Here is a 14,808-nt window from a genome sequence, read left to right on the forward strand (position 1 = left end):
TTTTTTTTTCAATGCCCTGAAAAGATGCTTTTCATTGTTCTGAAAATAAGCTTTTAGATTTTTTGGAAAGGAGCTTTTTAAGCTTCTGGGAAGAAGCTATGACAGACTCTAGGAAGAAGCTTTTCTAGCATGTGGAAAGAAGCTTTTTCAGCTTTTAACATGATTTTTTTCAGCTTCTGAGGTGAAGGTTTGCCAGCTTACGGGAAAAATCTTTCCCATCTACAATCTCCTGAAAAAAAAGGTTTAAAGGAAAAAAAAGCTTTTCAATCTTCTGGAAAGAAGCATTTCATTCTTCTGGAAAGAAACTTTAAAATCTTCTAGAAATAATCTCTTCGATTTTCTGGAAAGAAACTTTATTATCTTTTGAAAAAAATACTTTTGAATCCTCTGAAAGAAGCTTTTCCAGCTTCTGGGAAGAATCTTTCCCAGCCTCGGGATGAAGCTGTTCCATCCTCTGAGAAGATTTTTTTTTTCAGATTCTGGGAAGAAGTGCTTCGAGCCTGTGGGAAGAAGCTTTTACAGCTTTTAGACTGAATCTTTTCCAGCTTCTAGGATGAAGCTTTTCCAGTTTCTAGGAAAAAGTTATTCCAGCTACAATCTTCTGAAAAAAAGGTTTTCAATGTCCTGAAAAGAAACTTTTCAATATTCTGAAAAAAAAACTTTTTAATCTTATGGAAAGAAGCTTTTTAAGCTTCTGGGAAGAAGTTTTCCAACTTCTGGGAAGGAGATTTTCCAGCCTCTGGGAAGAAGCTCTTCTAGCCTGTCGGAAGAAGCTTTTTCAGCTTCTAGGATGAATCTTTTTCAGCTTCTAAGATTAAGCTTTTCCAACCTCTGGGGAAAAGCTTTCCCATCTACAGTCTTCTGGAAAAAAGCTATTCAATATTCTGAAAAGACGCTTTTCAATTTACAAAATTCAATTATTTACAAAAGCATTTTAATCTTCTGGGAAGAAGCTTTTAAATCTACTAAAGCTTTTTAATCTACTGAAAAAAGCTTTTTAACCCGTATAGGCCTGAGTAAAAGCAAAAATTCTAAAACCCTTACTGCTCAGCGAATTCTTAATGGATTCAAATGTTTTTTTGTCAGTATACTGGCACACATATCTAGTTTCTATAAGTGGCCAGAGGAACGCGGAAATATTCCTATGGGCGGAGTTATTCCGGTGGATCACTGGGTCAGGTCTGGTGAGAAGACTACTATGCGTTTGTGCCCCTGGAGGTAGGCAAATTTAGGTAGGTTATTTTATGTAGATAATTTCCGGAATCGGCTATAATGTGGCCACTACATGACGGAATTTTAAGAAAATTGCATCAAAATTGCCTTTTTGGGAAACGATTGAATTGGATAACTATGAGTTTTGCATTTGATTTATCTTACAAATGACCGTTTTCGAGTCCCGGGACGACTCAAACTTACGATAAAGTGGTTAATTTGTATCTGAACATCTGTGCCAAGCTTATGGGAACGCATTTTAGTGCACAAATATGTTTGATTTCTACTTTCCGAGAATTGAAACGGTTTAGTATCCAACAAATCTATAGCCGGTTCTTCCGGGCATTACGCCCGAAAGGCCACATCCGGTATATTTCAAGCGGTGCAAAACTCTTTATTTATAATGTTGAATATCAGATCTTAATCATTTATGCGAATTAAAATGATTGTCATTGCAAATAAATAAATGTAACTTGGCATGTCCCAAAAAATTGCCCTTTTTTATTCGACTTGACCCAGTGACCCACCCGAATAACTCCGGCCATAGGAATATTTCCTAGTTCCTTTGGTTACTTCTAGAAACTAGAAATGTGGGCCAGTGAACTGACAAAAAATCATTTGAATCAGTTAAGAATTCGCTGAGCGGTGAGGGTTTCAGTATTTTTGCTTTCACTCAGGCCTATACGGGTTGATCTTCTTGAAAGAAGCTTTGCCATTCTCTAGGAAGAAGCTTTTCTAGCTTATGAGAACAAGCTTTTTCAGCTTTTAGGATGAATCTCTTTCAGCTTCTAAGATGAAGGTTTTCCAGCTTCTGGGAAAAAGCTTTCTCATCTACAATCTTCTGTAAACAAAAAAGCTTTTCAATGTTCTGAAAAGAAGCTTTTCAATCTTTTAGAAAAAAAAGCATTTCAATCTTCCGGGAAGAAGTTTTTCAATCTACTGAAAATAACCTTTTCAATTTTCTGGATAGAAGCTTTTTAATCTTCTGAAAAAAGCTTGTTAATCTTCTGGATAGAAGCTTTTTCAGCTTTTGGGAAGAAGTTTTTCCAAATTCTGGGAAGAATATTTTCCAGCCTCGGGAAGGAACTTTTCCATCCTCTGGGAAAAAGCTTTTCCAGCCTATGGGAAGGATCTTTTCCATCTTCTCAAAAAACTTTATCAGCTCCCGCGAAAAAGATTTTCCATAATCTGGGTAGATTGTTTTTCTGCTTTTGAGAAGAAGCTTATCAAACTTCTGGAAACTAGCTTATCCAGTTTCAGTGAAGCTTTTCCAGCTTTTGGGAAGAAACTTTTTTCTTGTGGCAGTGCATAGGGTTCCTCGGCCTCCATAAAGCAACTAACATGACAACATTTCTCTCCCAACCTCAAATTAACCAGCGTTCAGACGTAGCCGGCGCCGTTATTGTTTATGTTTAAATGAGACCAACAGTACTAACACATTGAAGCTGCTTCTGATCCTGAGAAGCATCTGTTGGTTCTCTGTGTAACTACAGTTATTCTTGCAATAACGGAGTAGCAACTGCGGCGGTCAATCATGTTCATGCTCATGCTCATTTTAAAATTTAAAGCTTACAATCGAATTTTTTAGGATAAAAAACAAAACATATTTTCATTTTTTTTACATAGCTCAAATAGTAACGTTTTTCTCTTAAGCCAAAAGTTGTGAAACTGGATTTTTTCAAACAAATCGCTTGCAAAAACTTATACACCTGATTAAACTTCACGTATGCGAAACACTTATTCTATCACCCGACAATATGAGTGAAAATTAATTAAATCGAAGATAATCGGGCACGATTTCTAATAATTTCGATGTTGTTCTTCTGTAAGTTGTTCATAGATCACACGTAAACCGTTGTTGTGAGAACGTCAGGTATCAGGTATCAGAAGGCCGGCTCCAGAGGCACGTTCCCCGCCATTTGGGAGAGTTGTTGTGAGAACGTCAGGCAGACACCTACTACCCTATTGTAACCTTATCATCACATACTTAACTGTCTATCGTATGAAATTTTGAAACTTGGAGTTTATTGTATTGTTAAAACCGACACAACCTGCATTTCTAAATGTTACTTAGCTTATAAACCAACCTTTGATGAAAAGTTTGAAACCGTCAAAAATCATTTAATTGGTAAGTTTAAATGATGATGAAATAATTGAACAAAAAAGTGACTATATTAGTACTTGAACTTCCGCTAATATATGAAAAACATTATGTAAGCATATGACAGATGGGAACCAAGGGATTCCCCTCAAACTGGTTGTACGCAAAAATACGACGCAAGACATTAGCTTTTAAAGAAAACTAATAAAAAAAGTAGAAATTTTGAATAGATAATCAAAGGTGAAATCTAAAACTAATGTGATTATTATACCAAACTAGTGATCCCGGCAAACTTCGTCTTGACATCAAGAAGGTTGTTGTAGAACGTCATGTAATCCCCATATAAAATGATTCATTAGTCTTCTCCCGTTTATTGTAGAGACTTTCTTAAACTTGAGGAAAAAGTTTGAATTGCACGATCACGTCGCATCCCTTATCGAGTACAACAGTGAATCAAAAAAGAAATACGTCAATTCGTACATCCGTTCGCAAGTTATTGCGTGACATACAAACATCACTCCATTTTTATTTATATGGATGGATATGCTTTATGATTAATAATAACATTTATTCTTGCCAGATTTTACCGCAAACCACATTTTTATGTTAAATGTTCTGAAAAAAAATGTTCTGTTTGAGCAGAGTTCGATTCAATATTGGTATTGGTATTTAAATTATTGGTATAAATCCACACATATTCTCAAGAATAAGAAACCGAATTCATCAACTTCTGTTGCAAAATTCCTATTTCTGGCCCATAGTGCTTAGGCACTATAATAGGGACAGGGAGCACGATTCGTGAGTTCGGGAAGAGAGATCAGAATGCAAGGAACCAAGAAATGGCACAAAAAAGCTTGATTCGAAAACTCGCTCCCAAGCACACAATCAAAGGAGTAATGCGGTGGAAATGTGTGCAGTCGAACAAAAAACACGCTATCTTGCCACTAGAAGCGACGACGACGACGACGAAGACGGACCAACATCAGAGGAGTAGACCTCCTCTCTTCGGTATTCCACCCATTCTGGAAGACGAAGGCGGAAGAAAACAGACAAACAAACACATAACTACATTCAAACACCTCCGAGTGCGATCACCGCCGGGCCTTAGCATAAACCTTATGTTTGCATGGATGTTTGTGCCATGCTCGCTCGGCTGGTGCAATTTCGCCACTCTCTCTGCTTAGGCGGATTTTCAACAAATCGTGCAATCTGTTAACATACAATAACAGCAAAATATTTAATTAACAGCGGTGACCAGCTGCAGAAAATGAACACGTTTATTGATTCATCTGTGTTCGCCTCTTATGGATGGGTAATAATGAATGTTACTCTTGATAAGATATGTCTATTGTGAATTAAAGCTACTGAATAGTAGTATTCTAAATTTATCAATAAACCACTTTCAAAATTCTACTGGACAGAATGTTCGGAAGACTTAAATTGATTTAAGGTTTCTGTTCAAATTAGTGTTGTTACTACTTGTAAAGCATCTTATGGAAAATTCGTGGAGAAACTTCCTGCAAATTTCTGTGATGGAAATCTATCCAAATCAGAAGAGTAGAAGAAAGAGTTTATATACCCTATGAGCATGAGCATGGATGAACAAAATGAACTAAAACAGCTTTTCCGGGAGGCTCATAAGATTAATTAAAGCAACGATGCAAAAATACCAGTTTATACGAATATCGCCGGAGACTTTGACTGGGTACAGGACTTTCCTGCAAGCTGTTCAATATTGCGCTTGAAGCAGTAATGTGAAGAGCCTCTGTAGAAGTACGGTTTTCACGAAATCCGGTCAATTTGTTTGCTTCGCGGATGACATGCATGTAAAAGAACAAATTTCGATTACTTTTTCAAATCGACGTAAGTAACTTTCATACGGTTTTGAGAAAACTAATTGAGAAGAATCACAACCTGTCTTCTAAAACTGTTTTAAAATGAATCACCTTTTTAACATTTTTTCGCCATGTACAATGCTCAAATTTTGCACACAATCAGATCGCGTTCAAAAACTAGGTAGTTTCTATTATTTTCAACAAGAATAATTATAACAAAATGATAAGCCGTTTCATACAGTTACTTTCAACGTTTTTCTACCAGTGTAAAATCGGCTCAAGTAGTGTTTTGTTTTGATTCGTGGTTAAGTCACTTTGTCTCTCTATACAGCGGGGCGACGAAAGCAGTGGTTAGGTTGCGAAAGTTGAAAATCTTACTTTCGTCGTTTTGTAAATCCGGAAATTAAACGTTCTAAAAGTGAAAAATTTAGTTGGGTAGGAGCGGAACATGTGGAATTTCGTCTGCGAAACACGTAGGATCAATAAAGTAAGTTTATTCACTTTTTTGACTTGAGACTATTTGAATAATTTTTCGAGAAATGGGCAGTCAAACTAGCGAGAGTTCCGTATAACCCGTTTCTGTACAAGCCGTTGATATCGGGCTCAGCGGCGAGCCGTCGGATCAGCGTAAAAGGAACGAACGTTGACGTCTCTGATGTTGATGGGGAGAGCTTTCTGTGCAACGTAATTGTGCTAGCCAAAACCTTGAGTGCGCTCGATAATTAATCTACTTCAACAGTATTTGCTCTTATACTAAAGTTTTCTTGATCAAATAATTTGGGATCACTTGGATTGAGATTGCGTTAATTTATTATTCTAAAATTTATGCTTTATAACTAATAGAACTTGATTATTTTGTGGATCCTAAACCTAAACACTACAGAATAGGGTAACATACATTTTTACTGTTATCCTTCTCAAGTAATTTTAACTTATGCTACCTTGAATTGATCCCTATTATGGAGAAACTCATACACTAATTTTGTTAACCTACATTAAAAACTTGTGGAATTGAAAGTGTGTCGGATAGAAATCGAAAAAACACGAAATATAAGTGAACAATCATATTAAAGAAATCATAATTTGAAACCAATATAATTAGAGCTTGAAGCTGCATTTGCTGCTGAAAAAACGTGCGACTACTTCAATTCCGAACTGGTGGTGAATGCATCAAAAACAAAGTACATGTCAGAAGGATGAACTAAGCGTAAACCTCGAGATTTTACTAATGCTCAAGGATGGAAAAAAAATTGTCTCTAGCGACAAAAAACAAAGTATTTGAATGGTCTAAGAGGGCCGTCGTTCTTACAGCAGCATGATTTGAGCACTTCACTACGCGCACGTAGAACAGATATATGAAGCATCCGATGCACTGTTTGTCGTGGGACAAAGAGTTTATCGGATGTTGTTACAAGTCGCGATCAACTTTAATCATGCCGCTATCGCGCTATTATTTTTCACTCAAACAATTTTCGAACGATTTCGGAATTACAAACAGCATGTCCGGACTTAAATCAATAAGTAAAAGTAGAAAAATCTTCAAAACAATAGAACTTTGATTCGCGAACAATTAATCGCTAGCCCACACGCAACACGATTCATTTTTCGGGGAGCGTAGTTTGTTGTGATGGCTTGACGACAAAAGATTAATCGTTGTTGCTTTGATCGCAGGATAAAGAAAACCGCGAAGCATCATGTATTTTGTCATGATCACTAGATTTCCATCCTTGCTAATGCTTACATGAATTCAGAATTGAATACAGTTTCCGTTTCCAGGATTTTCAGTTTGTACAAACATATTTCTCTGATTTCGACAATAAACTCAATTACATTCGCGCCTTCAGTCACTACCAACAATACAAAGCGAGTGTTTTTACAGCAATGGAACTTTTTCCGGGTTATATGTATACAGTACGCGATGCGACCTAAGTTGTGTTAAATTTCATCAGAAAACTGTTGTCATAGTTACGTTAAGCACTATCAGTCCCTCCCTGTTTTGCCAATCTTTTTTGAAGAAATGACACATAAAGTTTCGCTAGAATTTCTATCGGAAGTTGTCAAAAGAATTATTAAAATTTTATCAGGAATATGTCAATGAATTTCTATGTACGTTGAAAGTTTGAAATATTTTGCATGAATAGATGAAAATGCAATTCTGTTGAAATCCCAAGTAACACAGTTGGTGAAAAATGAACTCAGAATACACCATCGCCGCTGTTTTGGGTCGAATACACAATACTAAATTTCATACATATAACATACAGTTAACTCTCCCTTACTCGATATTGAAGGGACCATCGAGATAGGGAGATATCGAGCTACAGAACACATATTTTTCAAAATTTAAACTTTTTATTATTTTGACAAAATACATTCAGAATAGTTATTTTAACGTGAAAAAAAAAAAACAATTTTACCACATTTACCTATGTGAAATTTTTTTAGCAATCTGCAAAAATAAAACATTTTAGCATCCAGAAATTGGCAGTAAACCTTCATTTTACTATCAATTTAATCATAATAATCAAATTCATGAAAATTATAAACGTTTGGAGGACATTTGGAACTTTACATGAAAATATCGAGTTAGAGAGGTAAACTTACTTGGGAATCTGAAACAGTTAGCATCGAGTTAGAGAACATCGAATTAGAGAGGTATCGACTTACAGAGGTGTCAAAGCATGCTAGATTGAAGGGACCGCGCTTTCCATCGAGTTAGGGGAAATATCGAGATACAGAATATCGAGTGTATAACCAAAAAGCGCAAACCTGTAGGCTTTTAAAACATCTTCCTAGTTTCACTGAATGTTTTTCAATACCTATTGCATACTTTTCGAACTATTCAGATTTGTTATATCAAAGTTGTACCATGTATCGTTATGTAGGTTATAATCAAGTTATCACGACGTTAACTAGCTTTGAAATACAAAAGCACATTGTTATTGCTTGGAATGTTTTGACAGCTCAAGCAGCTAAACCAACATATATTTGTCATTGATTTCAATAGTAAGTACCGTGATTCAAAACAAATATCTTGCTGCATAAAATATTGCTATGATTTTTAAAATCAAGTTCTGAATTTTGAAATATGTAACCTTTGTACATGAAGTGAACGTTTGATTTATGTGCAGGGCCAGATTTATGGTGGAACGAAGAGTTGCACTAATTGCTAATTCATGCGACGTTTATAGGACGCGCAATTGCAACTCGTGTTCTGTGGAATGAATTCGAGTAAGTCAGATTTTTATCAGAACGGGCAAGAAATAAACATGGTGAAGTCGACCAGAAGTGTACAGTGCAGGTGAAATTTGTTTGTAATGATTATTAAAGTTGGTTCTTATTATAAATCAATCAATTTGTTGTTCATGAATATGTCAATAAAAAGAATCTTGAGACTGAATCAAACTTATATTTTAGTTTTAGCTTTAAAAGTTTTAGCCCTGTTCTAGTTCATCTCGGGACAACGGTTTTACTTCCCTTCCCTTCCTAAGGGATTCACCACTAAACTTTTACGTCATAAGTGATAATCTCGGGGCTGGTATTCGATCCAAGATCCGTGGCGTGAGGGACATGTGTTCTAACCACTGCACCAGATCCATCCCCTAACACTTTCACTGAAACTGCTTGATATCGGTAAAAAGCTTCGACAAATATCTAGCGGGCTACTGAGAGGCTTGCAGAAGAAATATCTGGAGAATAAGGCATTTTAAGCAATCTAAATGCTTTTAACCCGTATAGGCCTGACTGAAAGCAAAAATTCTAAAACCCTCACCGTTCAGCGAATTCTTAATGGATTCAAATGATTTTTTTTTTCAGTATACTGGCACACATATTTAGTATCTAGAAGTGGACAGAGAAACGCGGATATATTACTGTGGTCGGAGTTATTTCGGTGAATCACTGGGTCAGGTCGGGTGAGAAGGGTACTGTGCGTTTGTGCCCCTGGGGGTAGGCAAATTTCAAATCACAGATAATTTCCGGAATCGTTTACAATGTAGCCACTACATGACGGAATTTTAAGAAAATTGCATCAGTGTAAACCTTTTGAGAAACGATTGAATTGGCTAACTATGAGTTTTGCATTTGATTAATCCTACAAATCACCATTTTAGGGTCCCGGGACGTCTCAAACTTACGATAAAGTGGCCAATTTGTATCTGAACATCTATACCAAGCATGTGGGAGCGCATTTTAGTGCACAATTAAATCTGATATCTATTTTTGGAGAATTGAAATGGTTTAGTATCCAACTAATACATATCCGGTTCTTCCTGGCATTACGTCCGAATGGTCACATCCGGTATATTTTAAACGGTGCAAAACTCTTCATTTATAATGTTAAATATCAGATCTTAATTATTTATGCAAATTAACTCTTTTTGACCCGACTTGACCCAGTGACCCACCGGAATAACTCCGGCCACAAGAATATTTCCGAGTTCCTCTGGACATTTCTAGAAACTAGATATGTGGGCCAGTGAACTGACAAAAAATCATTGAAATCCGTTATGATTTCTCTGAGCGGTGAGGGTTTCAGTATTTTTGATTTCACTGAGGCCTAAACGGGTTAACAAGCTAAATGCTTTTAACGATAAACAGATGCAATCCTGTCAGAGCAACGATTTATCTCTAGAAAAATAAGTAAAATTCCTAAAAAAATTGTGAAGAAATATGTAGATTTTCTTAAATATTTCGGCAGAAATCTCCAGAAAAATCTCTGAAGGTGTTAATATTATAATCAATAAATTCCTTAAAGTATCAAAAGAGGAATTGATAAGAAAAAACTAGGGTAATTGCTTGAAGATTCACCCAATAATCCCGATTATTGTTTGGATGGAATATCTGGCATACAGAAAATTCCATATACTCTTAGGAAAAATCTCTGAGGCATTATTCAGTAAACTTCAGAATGACAAAAACAATTGTATGATAGCCCTTAAAAGATCAAAAATTAAGTGCTAGTGACACGCCATCATCGCTCGACAAAATCAAAAATTTGAAATCCACCAACAAAATCGGTCACTCTAAGCAAATGTCTAGAAATTTTTAATAAAGGATCGCGTATTGGACACTCTAATAATTCGGAGAACTTCTGAGAATATCAACGAATAATTATTAAGTTATTTTTTGAAGGGTTCAAATGTGTATAGAGAACTTTTGTCACTAAAGAAGTTGTCATTGTAACGAGCTTTGACTGTAGTTTTACCATTAATTTTCGTTTGAGTTTCGCAGTTTTTCTGTGGAAATTATGTTCTTTATTGTAATTCAAATGCTAGGTGAACTGTCTACAACTATTGCAACTTTACTAAACACAACTAAAAAGTTTAAACATCTTGAAGACGAAATTTTAAATTTTTGCGATGCAATGTTTGAACTAGTACAAGATGTGTAATAAGATGAATACCTATTTTGCAAACATATCGAGTATTCGATGTCGTTAGTTTTCCAAGCATATTTTTATAAAAAATCTTTAACCAAACCTTTGAAAAAAACATACTGCAAAAAAGGTTATCCCAATGGGAGCAATATAGAAAAACACACCACAGAGAAGCGTCCCGACTCGATCACGTCTGGAGCGGACCCCGTCCCATCTCCCATGCACCCCCGACCACCCCGCCCTTTCGGAATCCCATCGTTCACCGTCACCGGGCTGCCGCAGCGAGCAGTGTGAATTCATATTTTTCGCCACAGTTTGTTGACCCCGGCGCGAGAATGGCAGCGAAAACAACAAAAACAAAGACCTGTCTGTGTTGGTGCCAACGGGCCTCCACTATGCTGCCGTCGCGTTCCACTGTGGTGCACAGTGGTCCGAGGGTGGCCAAAACCTTAAAATGCTAGTAGTTTTGATTGGTAATATTTTGATTTGATTCTATCTAATATTTTGTACAACTCTTTGGAGAAGAACGCATGCAAAGAGTTATTTATATTGATAATTATTTATTTTATTTGTATAATTACAGCTCCGTAATGCCTAAGGGCTCTTGAGCCTTTAAAAATATAAAAACTTAGGAGAGGATCGTTGACATGATGTTACATGAAAATTTATATAATCGATAATTTATCAATTATCTAAGAATTGCAAGAAGACTCAAACCGATATGGTATCTTTAGATAAGTTGTTCGTGGGTAGGGAGCCAGATACTATTATTTGATCCACTTTGACAGGTGGGGGTTTAAGCAACAACTCTGATCATATTTGGACCAATATGCTTCGTTTTCAAGTACTACTTTTTTCAAAGTTTTAGACAATTCAAACAAAACGATAATCTCCCATGCAAAGTAAGTCATGAAAGTTTTGCAAGTCGTTCTTTACCCTTTAATACACCTGAGTCGAATAAAAGTTTTCAATAAACTCATACAAAATGGATTGATGCAATAAATACTTAACAAGCCATGATATTTGGTCCACGTTAAGTCAGAGTGGACCAAGCGATATTTTTCATACTGTGAGTAAAATTTACTTAAAGCCTAGCACTTTGCAATTTTTTAACTCGTGAAAATTTTGGTTCAATATTTCCACACATCTTTGTGTTCCTTCCAAACAATGTAATGTGAAGTGATAATCAAATGAAAACTTGGTCCACTCTGACAGAACCACTGCACATTGTTTAGTGATTTGGTTCACTCTGACTGAACAACTTCTTTGAAAATGACAATCATTCTATGCTTGCATGATCAAACTGGATTCATATCTCAAACATATACATATTACCAACATCCTTCAACATTACTATTATAAATTCTTCATGAATTCATATCTTTAATTCCGAAATAATTGACATTACGATAGATAAAAAACTAAAGTTTTGTTGGGTCAGGGCATTGAAGACCAGTAATATGCGATCTATCAGAGTGACCCAGTGAAAATCTTGAATATCGGCCAAAATATTCTTTAAATCAATCAGTTTATTGCTTTTCGACACTTGGTCCACTTTGTCTGCACATACATTGTTGCAATTTCTGATCAACTATCCAAATATGTTAAAGGGCCTGAATCAAAATCAGATGCATCAAATTATGTAATATTTATGAACTCCTATTTGTAAATGAGAAGAAGACTCATTCCATGCCGAAAAAACTGAAAAATCATTCGAAATGTCAGCGCGCTGATCATTTTCGTTATTATGGTAAAAAGCACTTGCACACTTTTAACTATTTTTATTGTTCATTTGCTTCTATAGACTCCCTTTAGCTTTGAGTCGCATGATCGCTAAAGCCATAAAACAATTAAAATTAAAACAATCACGATCGATACCTTCTCCTATATATGAAAAATTTGGCTAATAAGAAATGCAGTTCTAACTAGATCATGTGGCGACTGGCGGGAAGAGCACACATGATAGAGACAAACCATCTCTGACTGCGTGTTAATTCCCAATATCAGTCATCGATCGATAGAACCGTTCGGTTGATTGCCGTCAGTATAAGAGCACATTGAAGCCTCCTGTGTTTTGTCTGTGTTGGTAGCAAAGCTCAAAGCTTTGAGCCAACCCTTTTCCAGTAGAGAAGCTAGGCAAAATACAGGACGCTTCGATGCTCACTGACTTTAAAATGGCTTGCTCAACTTTCACCACCTAATTAAATTTCAATCTTGTCGCTCCCTTGCGACGCCTATCTACCTATTCATTTCCATCATTTGCTTCTATAGACTCCCTTTAGCTTTGAATCGCATGACCGCTAAAGCCATAAAACAATTAAAATTAAAACAATCACGGTCGATACCTTCTCCTATTTATTGTTCATCCAAAGTAAATTTGTTACATATCTCTCACAGATTACAACGTTCATCAAATTTGATTATAGTGAAATGGAGGTAAGGTAATTTTGCATCTAATGACATAATAATCCAATTTTCCATATTTTGGACTTGGTCCACTCTGACCTAACGCGGACTATTTGATACAAAAAGTACCCAAACCTATAGTAGCTTGTGAATGGGAAATTTCTTCAGAAAGCTTGAAGCAAGAACTTTCAAATGATTGAAGACAACCAACTACAAATATTTTCAGAGTATCTTTATCTTTATAAAATAAATATGAAAACTCCCCTCCGAGTATCACTAGATGGTTCCGTAAAATCCCGTATAAATTAAAACGTGTTCAAGTTAGAAACGTGTTAGAAAAATGAACAATATTTTTCGAACCCGTTTCTAATTTTAACACGTTTTAATTTATACGGAATTTTACGGAATCATCCTGTGATACTCTGAGGGGAGTTTTAATATTTATTTTATAAAGATAAAGTTAATCTGAAAATATTTGTAATTGGTTGTCTTCAACATGTGTTTAAAAGAGATAAGCATTTTAGTATAGTGAAATAACAATTCATATAAAATGTTGGGATTGTAATTTTCTTTATTCAAACTTACAATAACTTAGTGGGACGAATAACATTTGCCATATCCTAATGATAAATTCAAAACGAGAAACAAACTCCAAAATTATCGAACGTTGCAACACATATGTTAAAAATATGAGATATGCGAAAACACAACTATATTCACCATTTAAATGCGAGTTTGATGTTTCGGCTGTTATTCATTCCAGATCGAGCCACTGTGATGGCGGTAGGAGGCCTATGCTTTACGACGGGATTGGGACAACGGTAGACGCAAAGCTTGACACGGAAGAGGAAGTTGTTGAAAGCGGTTCACACGTGGGGTGGGTGGTAGTCTGGCACGAAGGGTGGCATCACGAAAAACAACAACAATAACAATATCGTATGAGGTCGTTCGATGGCGAGTGGCGATGAAGCCCGACAAAGAGGACACCGAAAAATCTTCATATCAACGTTCTATGTGTGCAATTTCCCCCCTCGATCAGTTTTGTGTGCACTGTTTCTCCTGGTTTGCAAATATACACACTGACGCTGGTGTGTATGTTGGTGTCATGTTATGCTTACTATGCTGCGAATACATATTTTGCAATGTTTGGTATTGCAGTTGTATACATGCAAACGAAATTGAGCAATGCGATCATAAGCATACTTATGCTGGGAAGCATGCTTGAGCGATAGAGTAGTAGAATCGGGATGGTCTGCAGCTCAACTAGAATGCGTATTATGATAGTTCAATTAGAAAAAAAATGTTATGAGCTTTTAAAAAGGAATAACGAAGCATAAAATTGATTGATAATACCGAGCACATGTTTGAATTAGAACACGATAATTATGATTGATTCATAGTCAACATAATGAAAACAGCTTATATGTACAAGACATCTTCAAATTCCGAACACACTACTTTACATGGGAAACATTTAAAACTATTTGATAACACCTCCAAGCGCAATATTGAACAGGAGGCAGGAAAGACCATCGACTTGTCAAAGTCCTTTGCGTGTTTCAAACGGGTTCGATAACGCACCCGATATCTTCACACAGCACTGAACACTATCCATCGTTGCCTTGATCAGTCTAGTCAGTTTCCCGGGAAAACCATTCTCGTCCATAATTTTCCATAGCTCTTCGCGGTCGATGGTATCATAGGCCGCTGTGAAATCGATTTTAGGAAGATCTGCCGCAACATAAAGATTTGGTCGGTTGTCGATCGCCCGTCACAAAACCAGCTTGATAACTTCTTACATATCTGCTTGCTAGCGGCGATAGACGGCGAAAGATGGTCTGGGAAAGCACTTTACAGACTGCGTTAAGAATGGTGAT

The sequence above is a fragment of the Aedes aegypti genome, chromosome 2 (genome assembly GCF_002204515.2).
Source record: "Aedes aegypti strain LVP_AGWG chromosome 2, AaegL5.0 Primary Assembly, whole genome shotgun sequence".
NCBI classification, from domain to species: Eukaryota; Metazoa; Arthropoda; class Insecta; order Diptera; family Culicidae; genus Aedes; species Aedes aegypti.